At 37.0% G+C, this 12,207-nt stretch overlaps 1 pseudogene; it reads right to left on the reverse strand.

Moving 5' to 3' along the window:
* Nucleotides 1-2,676: 2,676 nt before the first annotated feature.
* LOC109258385 (peroxiredoxin-5, mitochondrial-like) lies at nt 2,677-3,178 on the reverse strand (annotated as a pseudogene).
* Between the last annotated feature and the right edge of the window lie 9,029 nt (nt 3,179-12,207).

Consider the following 12,207-nt stretch of genomic DNA (forward strand, 5'->3'; position numbering starts at 1 on the left):
GCGGAGAGAACGGGCACCAGGGCGCCATCTGGAGGCGCCTGGAGACAGCCGCAGCAAACTTAGAACAACTGGGTGGAACAAGAATGTCAGCAAATTCTTTGTTAAAATAAGCATACTGTTTATTTACACTTTCATATATATATGTATATATATACACATATATATATATATATACACACACATATATATATATACACATATATAAGACAAAAATGCAAGAAATCCTCATAAATGTTCTATTTCTTTCATTCTTCACAATACGGTAAAAACTGTGATCTCATTTATGTACAAATAACGAGATGACAAATTAATCTTATTTCTTTTTGACTCAACTCAAATGAAAATAATTAACACTGGCTACTATCAGAAGTTTCTATGATTTCGATATTTAACAAAAACACAGCTTTCCAAAAGAGAAATCTATGCCTCTGAACTAATACAATGCCAGTGTGTTAAACATGCTCTGCTTTTTTAAAAATTACACACATTACCTCTGGAAATGTTTAGTGTGTTCCTTATCAGTGCATTACACTGACTTGAGTATGATAACAAGAAAAAACAGTTTCGATTATAGTTCACTTGATAAAGTGTTCATAGGACTTAAACATTTCAACAAAAGCTCCTCAAATTAATTTCCCACTAAATACCTCCCTAAGCTTCTTTCCCTTAAAGAGGATAATTTGTATACCTGAATGAGATATAAGCTTAATTAATTAATTGAATAGAACACTTAAAGGCTTATCTATTGTGATATGCATTTAGAAATGTGATTATTGAGTGTTTCCTTATTCCCGACAGATCAAAATGAACATGATTGCTATTCCCATCCCCCACTCTACCTCACTCCTATGTCCATCATGCATCAAGATTTGGGATGTCACCTTGTCTTTAAAATTAAAATTTGACTTTGAAACTATTTAATAAGGGATCCATTTATTGCGATCGTACATTTTTCCTGACAAATATGGACCAGAGCTTGATTATATTATGTGGGGCCCTTTTGGGAAACAAAAATTCTTAATCACTTCAATTTCAAATCAGTGTTTGGGAAATTCTGACAGGATAAACATAGAAAAATTATTTCATCAATATTTCATCTCAAATGTTTATTTCTATGTGTTTGATACACAAATATGTCAGCTTTTCAACATATACCATTAAATTCTAAAGAAAAGTAAGATTTTTTTTTAAATAGAGACAGTATGTATCAAATACTCAAACTATATTTTTTGTGAGTTTGTAAAATGTGTGAAAATGTATGTGCTGAAAGGATTAAAAAGAATGGTAACTCTTTATGTCTCTATACCCTCAACTCCTAGCACTATGGAATATGAAAGCGTACGTGTCAACTAACTGATTCCTAAATTATATGACTTATATGTTGCACTATGGTTAGGGTTATATTGAACTTCTTAGAAAGGCAACATGCTCAAATACACAGTTTAAGATTACAAACAGAATAGCATTTGGAAACTTACATATAATAACAAATTAAACACTGACCAAACACAGATATGTCCAACTTTTACAAAGTAAAATGTGATACGTGAACATTTAGATGTAACAAACAGATAAATTAGGGGATAAAGCTCCCCACCATAAATGTTTTGACCTTACAAAATCATTTTTACATAAAAACTCACCAGAATTTATAGAATGATTTGAATGAAAAATAAATATTCACATGTATAAACATGAAAAAAAGTGAGACATTAATGAGAAGGGTAGACATGTAAACTTTATAGCCATAGATACTGTTTCTATGCTGATCAGAATAAAAGGCTGAAAATCATAGGAGTTGATGCTACATGCAAAAGAGATGATTAGGTGGCTAGGGCAAGGAGAAGAAGCATCATGGCCATTTCATGTTGTCCCATGAAAGAGGGTCTAAAATTAGCCTTAAGACATTGAGACAAGAAAAAATATTTTTTAAAAGTGTAAATCTGGGGCGCCTGGGTGGCTCAGTCGGTTAAGCGTCCGACTTCAGCTCAGGTCATGATCTCGTGGTTTGTGAGTTCGAGCCCCGCGTCAGGCTCTGTGCTAACAGCTCAGAGCCTGGAGCCTGCTTTGGATTCTGTGTCTCCCTCTCTCTCTCTGCCCCTCCCCTGCTCATGCTCTGTCTCTCTCTCTCTCAAAAATAAATAAAACATGAAAAAAATTAAAAAAAAATAAAAGTGTAAATCCCCAAATAAGAGTGTAATAAAGAAGCAAATTATTTCTATTTTCACAATTTAGCATGTAAAACTCAAAGAAAGCAAAAATAGTCCAAGTCAAAGACCCACATAGGACTAAAGAACTAAAATAACATGGGGACTCTAAATATTTGTCTTTTACTGTGAACTAGGATGAAGAATCTGTGTATGTGTTCTATTGCTATATAGCAAATTACCACAATCTTTGTAGCTTAAAACAAAGCACACTTATTGTCTCACAATTCCTATAGGTCAGTAATCCAGGCATGACTTAGATGAGTCCTCTGCTCAGTCTCACAAAGTGACAATCTTGGTATCAATTGGGTTGTTTGTTTGTTTTAATGTGAACCAGAAATGTTTATTGCAGAAATTTGGCCAAGATTCCTACTGGGTGGCCCCTGTTGCAGTTGGACTGGGGCCCTCCATCCAGGCCTGGGTAGGTAAAATAGAAAAGGTTACAAGGAACATGTCTGAGGCCAGGGCTTCAGAGCTGCAAGATGATGTTAGGGGCCAGGCTGCAAGTGCAGCCTATACCATCTGGCTCCACATGCAGGGACTTCACTATGTCATCCTCTTCTACCATGGAAAACCTCTTAAGCTGGTCTTTTCCAAAGACAGACACCAATGAATTATCTAGTAGCAAATCCATCTCCTTTCCAAAGGCCCCTGTGGGGTCAGACAAGAGCCTAACCTTGTCTCCAAAGTTGTGAGCTCATCCCCACTTTTCAGTCACAAAGACATCATTAAAACTTGACATGCTACTACCTGGACCCCTTGGCCTTCAAAGCCTTAGCCGGCTCCACAAACCCTAGCAGGTGGGTCTTGGAACATTCGGGGGTAAAGGCCTCAGGGATTCCAAACAGCACCCCCTTCATGCCCCTGAACAGCTCTGCCAGGTTCAGTTTGTTCCTAGCCTCCCCTCCTAAAACCACCACTGAAGGGATGGAATCTCCCACCTCGACTGGGGCCATGGCTGAATTGGCGCTGCTGAAACCATAGGCCCTGCCAAGCATCTACTCCCTGACTCATTGCTGGCCCCCCCTCCTGCTCCCACTCCCACCCATGCTGCAGATAATGGCAGCTTCCCAGACAAGAACCAAGCCTGCTCAGCCCCCAAGAAGGTTCAGCCCAACCAGCAGCATGCCTATCCCAGAGACACTGGGCTGTATTCTTATCTGGAGACTTGGTTGGGGAAGAATGTGTTTCTAAATTCAACTAGGCTGTTGGAAGAATTCATTGCCTTGGATTCTTCAAGTTCACCAGGAGAAAGTGTCTTCATTTTAGGGAGGACACTAGTCTGTCTTTTAAGGACGTGCACCTAATTAAGTCAGGCTGACCCAGAACAATCTCCCTTCCAGCTAACTCAAAATCACCGATTTGGGATTCTACATCTGCAAAATCCCTTAACCTTTGCCATTTTCTATTGGGTAAAAAAAGTTACAGGCTCCACCCACACTAAACTATGAAGATGAGATTATGCAAGGATGTGACACATTGGGGATCACCTTAGGTTGTGTCCACAATGGGATCTCTATAAAGACACAAGAGATTTTTTGCTTACCATGCAAAAGCTTAAGGGGAACAGCTTGGGGACAATGGAAGTGCAAGGACATTTTGTCCCCTTTGGGAAGAAGGCAGAGACATGGATATATTTATTATAGGAGTTTTACAGCTGCATAGTTATATCTAACAAAGAAATATAATGAGGAAAATATAGACAAGTCATTTCATCAGGAAGGACACGGAAGCAGAAGGTTGGTGCAATGAATTAAAGAGTGATGTCAGGCTCTTGGTCAGGCAGGAATTGGGACAATGAAGAGCATAGATGCCAGCATGACTGCAATGGCTTTGTGGACTAGACATGTTTGTGTCACCTGGAAGCCTGTCCACAGCCCCTCACACTGAATCATCCATGATCTGAACTGGCTCAGCCTTACTGGACCAGGAATACATCTGAGCAAAAAGAATATATTCAGAGACTGACCAGAAACTTATGGTCTATGTGGCCTTACTGGAAAAAAAAAATAAGCCTGTTCAATTAAATTTTCAGGAATTTGAACTAAAGTAAAAGACAGAAGTTGCCAGTTGGTGGAGAATCCTGCAGCTGAAAGGCCATGTAGCAATTATGAGCTGTATGCTAGCTGATGCAGAGAAAGCAGCTTAGCAGAAGGAAAAAAAAAATGGTGCAGACTCAAAAAGAAGTAGAGATTAGAGAGAACATTCACTCATTTAATTCCTCTAATACATTTGTATAGAGTTCCTATTATGCACAGGGTACTGTTCTAGGTGCCAGCAATACTGCAATGAATAAAACAAAGCGCCTGTTCTCATGAAACTTATTCTGGTAGTGGGAGATAGACGGTAAAAATGCATGAGCATATAAATTATATTTCATGAGGAGAGAAAACTGTGGGAATAAAAAATAAAGCATGCCATGAAGTTTAAAAGCAATGGGGGAACTGCTACTTGGGGCAGCCATGGTCAGCAGTGCATGTTTGATGGTGTGTTCTTGGAACAGAAACCTGAATGCACTGCAGTTGCCAGCCAGCCGTGCTGATAACTGTGGAAAGGGTTTGCCGGACAGAGTGCACAGCGGATGCAAAGACTCTGAAATAGGTATGTCCTTGGTGAATCAAAGGAATAGCCACGGGCAGGGGGAGTATGCCTGGTGGAATGGGAGCAACAAACCAAATGATGGGGTATGAGGTCAGAAATGGAGTGAGCAAAAAGGTCCCACTGGGCTTGTGAACCCGGGTCAGAATGTTAGCTTTGGCCCAGAGAGATGGGAAGCCACTAGAGGGTTACTAAAAGATAATAGCAGCCTTACGTTTTTAAGAATCATTCTTGCTGCTGTGGAGAACAGATGGGAAGTGAGGGAGGGAACAGGGAGACCATGTGGACCCTGAGAGATACAAAGTGTGGCCTAATTTCCAATTATGTTCCCCATGAGGTCTGGCTGTACTTGTTTCAGTACTTGAATTTCCGTGAGATAACACTGCAAAGCCTTTTAAAAAAAATATCCCCCTTTTCTTAAACCGGATTGCCAAAGACTCTAATGAACGTTAAACATATTCAAGACTTGGGTATTTTGGCTTTTTATGTATTTTGGCATAAGAGCTAAATGGTAGTAGAATTTTAAAAACACATGTTACTTTTTTATAAATGATAGAAAGTGCTTGCACATTGGGGAGTTGATGTCAGACTACTAAATTGTTGAACATAATTATTTTTCCAGGGTGTTGGCTTAAACCCATAGAAAAAAAGGTCAGCTCCCAAAGATAATCCATCTGATCTTTTGTGACATAAATGTTTCAAGAGTTTCTAACTCAATGAATATTCTCATCCAATATCAATAAAATAAATATGATGAAACTTTTATATCTTATGGATGACTATTTTGTTATAGTTTGAGTCTTTGAAACTCTGTTGCTTCCCCTATTAGAGACAAAACAATTTTAGAAACAAAACAAAGATTTTATAAAGAACCCATTATTTTTAAATTTTATATCCTCCCAACCCATACCCATACACACACACACACACACACACACACACACACACACACTCATATATGTAACATTTTTAGATGTGTAAACATATTTTGGCTACTTTTTTATGGCATTTCTAATAAAATGTCACAAAACAAACCATAGAGTGTTTTAATGGGCAGGCGAGGGAAGTTAGCAAACACACTGTCACTGTCTTAATCACATGAAACATTTCACCATGCCACTGTCAATGAACATATGTAACTAATATAAGAAATTTTAAAAAAAGTTTTAGGTCAGACTATCCTTTAAAAATAACAAGGGTTCATTAAAATACATGCCCAAATATGCAAATATTCTTTATCTTTTATTTATATTTTTGGTGACACTCTCTAGAAAGTATTTTATATTTTTTGGATGACGGTAAATTAATAGCATTATAGGTTCCATATTATTTGATAATTTTTGCTGTCATTAAAAAGCAGTGAATGGCATCTTAGCTGTGCCACATATGTTTATTAAATTACGTTATTCTTATTTAAAATATTTGTTAAATGTAACATTTGTAATAAATATTTCCCCACTCACCAAATTCTTAAAAAACAGCACTATTAGAGAAAATAAAATTCAGACCATTCACCTGTGAAAAAAGAGTATTTTGTTGGATATGAAAGGGAAAGGATTGGCACCCATAGAATCAGATATTTTCCTGTGTGAAAATACACACACAACATCAATTTCAATACTCAAAAGACAGAGTTACAGATATTAGAATCACTAAACAGTAATTAACAACACAGAAATGTGCAAGGAGATTTAGATAGAACATTAAAACTAAAAGAAGCTATATCCTAAGTAATTCAACAGAGTGATACAGATGAGACAGCCAAATTCAAAGAAACTTTACTTCTTTGGATTTAAGTCACCTTAAGAATTGTTAACATTCAGATATATATTCAGTGTTTCATAACATTTTTGTTCTATTCTTAAAATGCAAAGTTGTACATAATATTTCCATTATCTGTGAATTCCAGCATACAATCATATTAAGCCTTTTATCTTGTGGTAAGAATTTTTCATAAGGTTTTATATTGAAATCAGCCTCATTTAAAAATATTCATTTCATATTCATGTTCTCAAATAGCTTTCAAAAATTCAAAGACCAGGGGAAATTTGATTTGACTTATAAACATCTATGGGTATTGCTTAGGCTTTCTGGCCTCTTTAGCTGATGCCAATACTATTCCTCTTACGATGTTGTAGTTAACTTTAAATTAGTAGATTAAGAGGACACATATACAACTTCAAATGTGGTTCCAAAGGGATTTACATGAAAACTGAAAACTAGCTAAATTATTTTAAATATTTCATAAGTAACTTTCAAGCACTATAATATTAACATTTTTTCACTTTAGGGTAGTTACCACAAATTCCATAGTTTCAATTATCTTCTCAATTTAAATGAGTCCTTTTCTAGCTCTCACTCATTTCTTTTTGTTTGAGAGAGAGAGACAGAGAGAGAGAGAGAGAGAGAGAGAGCAGAGAAGGGGCAGAAGAAGGGGGAGAGAGAGAGAGAGAGAGAGAGAGAGAGAGAGAGAGAGAGAGAGAGAATCAAGCAGGCTCCACACCCAGAGTGGAGCCTAATGGGGCAGGGGACTCCATCTCATGACCTATGAGATCATGACCTAAGCCAAACTCAAGAGTCAGTCGCTTAACTGACTGAGCTACCCAGGCACCCAAGCCCTGGCTCATCTCTTGAAGACTGTTTCTACATTTCTACCTGGCAGGTAAGTTTCTCCGTTTGCGTGAAAATAAACCTAATTCGAATAAGTAGGAAGTTCATTACCTTAGGTTTGTAAGCAAATAAGACTACTTAATGGGAAGTAAAAGAAAATATATTTTTTTAAGTTTGTCTCAAATTTGTTCTACCAATTAGATTTGTCCCAAAACAAAATCAGCTGCCCTGAAATGTACCAAGCTCCACATCACAGGCAATATTAAATCATAGTCTGAATAGCAATTTGGCAAAGAATAGTGAAATTGGGATTTGAATATCACATAATTGGTCAGACTAGATAACCTTTCAAGTCCCTCTTAATTCTGAGATTCTATAATGTTATAAAATTATTTTCATTCCCTTTTCTCATCATATATTAAAAAAAGAAAAACTCCTTTCACTCCTAAAACTTACGTGATTTACCTCTTTCCACTACATATAATATCTGTTCATTATTTCCTGATGTATTATTCAATACTTTAATTCATTTCAACAAATATATTTGATTAATTTCCTCTTATCTTGATCTTTCAAGATTTTTTCTCAGTAGTTTTAATCTTAACATCTACAATCAATTAATTCCAAATAATTTTAGAAAATCACTTATGAAGGGAACAATAACTTTCCATGCTTAATCCAGACTACAAAAAATTTGGAGGCTTTGTTCATATTAGATAAACTCTGGGAGTTCTTTTTTTTTTTTTTTTCCTTCCTTGTGTTAGTTTATTCTTTTTTTTTTTTTTTTTTTTTTTTAATATATGAAATTTACTGTCAAATTGGTTTCCATACAACACCCAGTGCTCATCCCAAAAGGTGCCCTCCTCAATACCCATCACCCACCCTGCCCTCCCTCCCACCCCCCATCAACCCTCAGTTTGTTCTCAGTTTTTAACAGTCTCTTATGCTTTGGCTCTCTCCCACTCTAACCTCTTTTTTTTTTTTTTTTTTCCTTCCCCTCCCCCATGGGTTTCTGTTATGTTTCTCAGGATCCACATAAGAGTGAAACCATATGGTATCTGTCTTTCTCTGTATGGCTTATTTCACTTAGCATCACACTCTCCAGTTCCATCCATGTTGCTACAAAAGGCCATATTTCATTTTTTCTCATTGCCACGTAGTATTCCATTGTGTATATATGCTTATAGCGGCACTCTCAACAATAGCCAAATTATGGAAAGAGCCTAAATGTCCATCAACTGATGAATGGATAAAGAAATTGTGGTTTATAAACTCTGGGAGTTCTAAAATAGTCCACCTAATCTTTGAGATTAAAACACACGTTTACTTCAAAGATAACCTAAATTTTCATTAGGTTGGGAGTTTACAAAGTGCTTCTAAATGTTTTAGTGAAACAAAATAGAAAAGATCAATGTCTAATTGAATACCCTGTAACTACTTCTCTATATTTATAGCTTGTCAATTATAATAATGCAGGTATCACAAATATGTTGATTCACTAAATTTTACAAGATGTTTTCAAAAAAACAAAGTTATCGATTGCTTTGGAACTTATGCAAAATATAAAATCTTTCAAACATGTTTCTACTATGGAGCTAGAGGAAGATTTACACAAAGAAACATTTATGTATGTATATAACCTTCAGTGTGTATTGTTTAATCCTTTGAATTCTTGCAATAAACACTAACATTTAATTTCTGTTTTATCATATTTTTATCTGCTTAATTTTTATAGGCTAAATTTTCATTTGCAAAATTGTATTGTGTGAGTAATTGTGTTTTCAATTGTTTCAAAACTGGTATCAAAAGTGGCTCAAATGAAGAAACAATTGGCTTTTTGATAATTATCAAGCATGTAGTTTGTTGGCCTGAAAACTATTTGGAACAAACAAAAAGAGAGAGAGAGAGAGGGAGGGAGAGAGAGAGGGAGAGAGACAGGCTTCATGAATGCTTGTGCAAACACAGATGTATTGAATACGATATATAGATGATTTAGGTATGCCATACATAATCATAAATTACTGCAGAGTTTAGAACTTTCTTGGGTGAATGTTCCATGATAAAAGGAGCTCTCTACTATTACTTAAATTAGTATTAAATCTTTCAAAATGTATTTATTTTATTTAAATCAGAGGGAGTAAAATATATACTAGATAAGAAAAAATGTAACTATTGTATTCATTTTATTTTTCTATTTTTTAAAAGTTTATTTATTTATTTTTGAAAGAGAGATAGAGAGAGGAGGGGAGGGTAGAGAAAGAGAGGGAAAGAATCCCAAGCAGGCTCTGCACTGCTATCCCAGAGCCCGTTGTGAGGCTTGAACCCACAAACCGTGAAATGAAATCAAGAGTCGGATGCTTAACTGACTGAGCCACCCAGGCGCCCCGACTTTATTCATTTTAATACCACTGTCTCTCTCTGGAAAATGACAGAACAGTTAAAAGGAAATTGAGAAATACTGTTGTCCTTGGAACTAAAAATACATATGTCAAATCAGCAATATAACCATATTTAATTACATTCTGAATGTTATTTCTACATTTTCCTTTCATCCTTTATGCATCACATATAAAGAACACAGTATTTTCATAACAGTTCTTCCTTTTCACAATATAAATCGATTAAAATAAAACTATGGACATGTAAATAAATACCTTTGCAAAATGCACTAAAAAATCACAACAAAGAATCACTCAAAGGCCCGTCACAATCATTTAGCCCACAACATTTTTATCTGACCTGAAATATTTGTGTTGGAAGCACTCACTTTTAACTCTGAACCATTCTAGCTATTCAATCTTCTGTAGCTCCCCAGTACCAACAGATCATAACCAACATCTGCTCAGAGTTAATCTATTAACACATTCAGCGTTCTTTGATCAACAAATAACATTGAAAATCAAATAAAATTTTAAAAAAGCTCCAAAAAGTTAAAGAGATGCAGCTATTTCAGGAATGACTTCTTTCAGGGTTACTCTAATAGCCTCCAGCCTTGAGGCTCAGGGGCATGTGTGTGATTTCACACCTGCCCACATAGAATATGGCGTACTCAGGAGTGATTCTCCTCAAATTGAGCAACCACCTGAAATGGCCAGAAACATCTTTATGACTCATCAGCCTACTGATGTAGCTTATTTCTCCTAAATCAGACTGATTTGTTATAGGGATGACCTTTTTCACAACCTTTCCTGGATATATCTCGTTAAAACTCAATTTTACAGAACTAGTAAGTGAAAAACCCCAAACAAGTGTTCTTCTCTTATCCATGTCTCCACATATATATAAAATCCACACAGACGCACTTACTATCCAAGAAAGTACTGAGGAGGGATTCAACTCTGGGCCAGCAGATCTGAAAAACTATATTTAAAAGTATAGGTTTTGATATCATGTTGTTTTTGCCACTTTCTAGGTCCCTAGAGATACCCTACTAATCTAAAAAGTCTTAACACTATTGTGGAGAACAAATTGAAACACTATGTTAAAAAAGGACATCTAAATTCACTCTATGCACAACCAACAAACACAGTTGCCATACTGACTTTGGCTAATATATGTGTAAAATCCAAAGAAATTCCACAGGCCCCTGGTTTCCACTCTGACCAGTTCCATCATCTTCTCTCTTTTAATGGAGGTAATACAGATACTAGACTTGTGGTATAATACACATATAAGATAGAGTAACAATGGCATAATATAGTGTATAGTGAATCCATTAAATCAAGGCTAAAATCATACCTCCAGGCCTGTTTCTCAAAGATTTCCACATATGAAAGAGAGTACTCTTTGCCAGGGTTGAGTTAGCTCCTTTGAGAGCTTTTAAAAACAGGGTCGAGGTAGTTTATGTCTACAATTATAAACTAGCTACACAACTTGGCTTGTCTTGGATAATTTTGTTCCATTCACTTCAGTTAGGGATGGCAAGAGATACGAAGATGATTCCTGGGACTACTTTCTATTCAGTTTGAAGTTAGTGGAAGATTGCCCTCTCTCCAACACAGTCGCTGATGAGAAGAATCTATTAAACAGATCTGCGTTGGTTTACACTGCAGACTGAATGGAGCATTAAATGACTGCATTAGTATGACTGCAGTGGGGGTAATGGTCGCCTCCAGTGGGTATATAATGTTGTAATAATACTCTCACATAGGTGCGATAATTGTTCAAGTGTCCTCATTTACTTGGTCACGAAATGGTACCCAGCATCTCTCCAGCAGATGCCCCCCACACCGCCCCTCACCCTAGTTTTATTTCCTCCCTCTTAGCAAGTGTAAACAGATGAGAAAATATGTGTACTTCCAAAATGTCACCTATGTATCATGAAGCGGGGAGGGGGGGGGGCACTGCAAATCACTTGGAAACAGCTTCTACGAAGCGTTTAGCGATACCGCCCATCAACACAGCTCAGATGCTCTTAATTTGGTGACCCCGCCCGAACCCCTTCGAGCCTGGGCTGTAATTTTCCAAACAGCCACCCCTCATTTGCAAATAAAAGTTAAAATCAATCCACAGACACAGAATGCTGACTTCCTGCCACTCAATTTTACAAGGTTTCTCTTTGTAGAGCTGCCAGATTGTGACCGATAAAGGGGGAGGGGGGGATGAGAGGAGAGAGAATGAGAGAGAGCATGAGACAGAGAGAGAGGAGAGAGAGAGAGAGAAGAGAGATCACTTGCTTCCTTGCTTCCTAAGCAGGGATTTGCCTGCGATGCGCGGCGAGAGGACTGCGGCGGCTGATTTACACAGTTGGCGCGGAGGAGGGGCCGGGGGTGCGGGGGGGGGGGAGGGGGGA

The sequence above is a fragment of the Panthera pardus genome, unplaced genomic scaffold, assembly GCF_024362965.1.
Source record: "Panthera pardus isolate Hobbes unplaced genomic scaffold, ASM2436296v1 HiC_scaffold_16, whole genome shotgun sequence".
Taxonomy (NCBI): domain Eukaryota; kingdom Metazoa; phylum Chordata; class Mammalia; order Carnivora; family Felidae; genus Panthera; species Panthera pardus.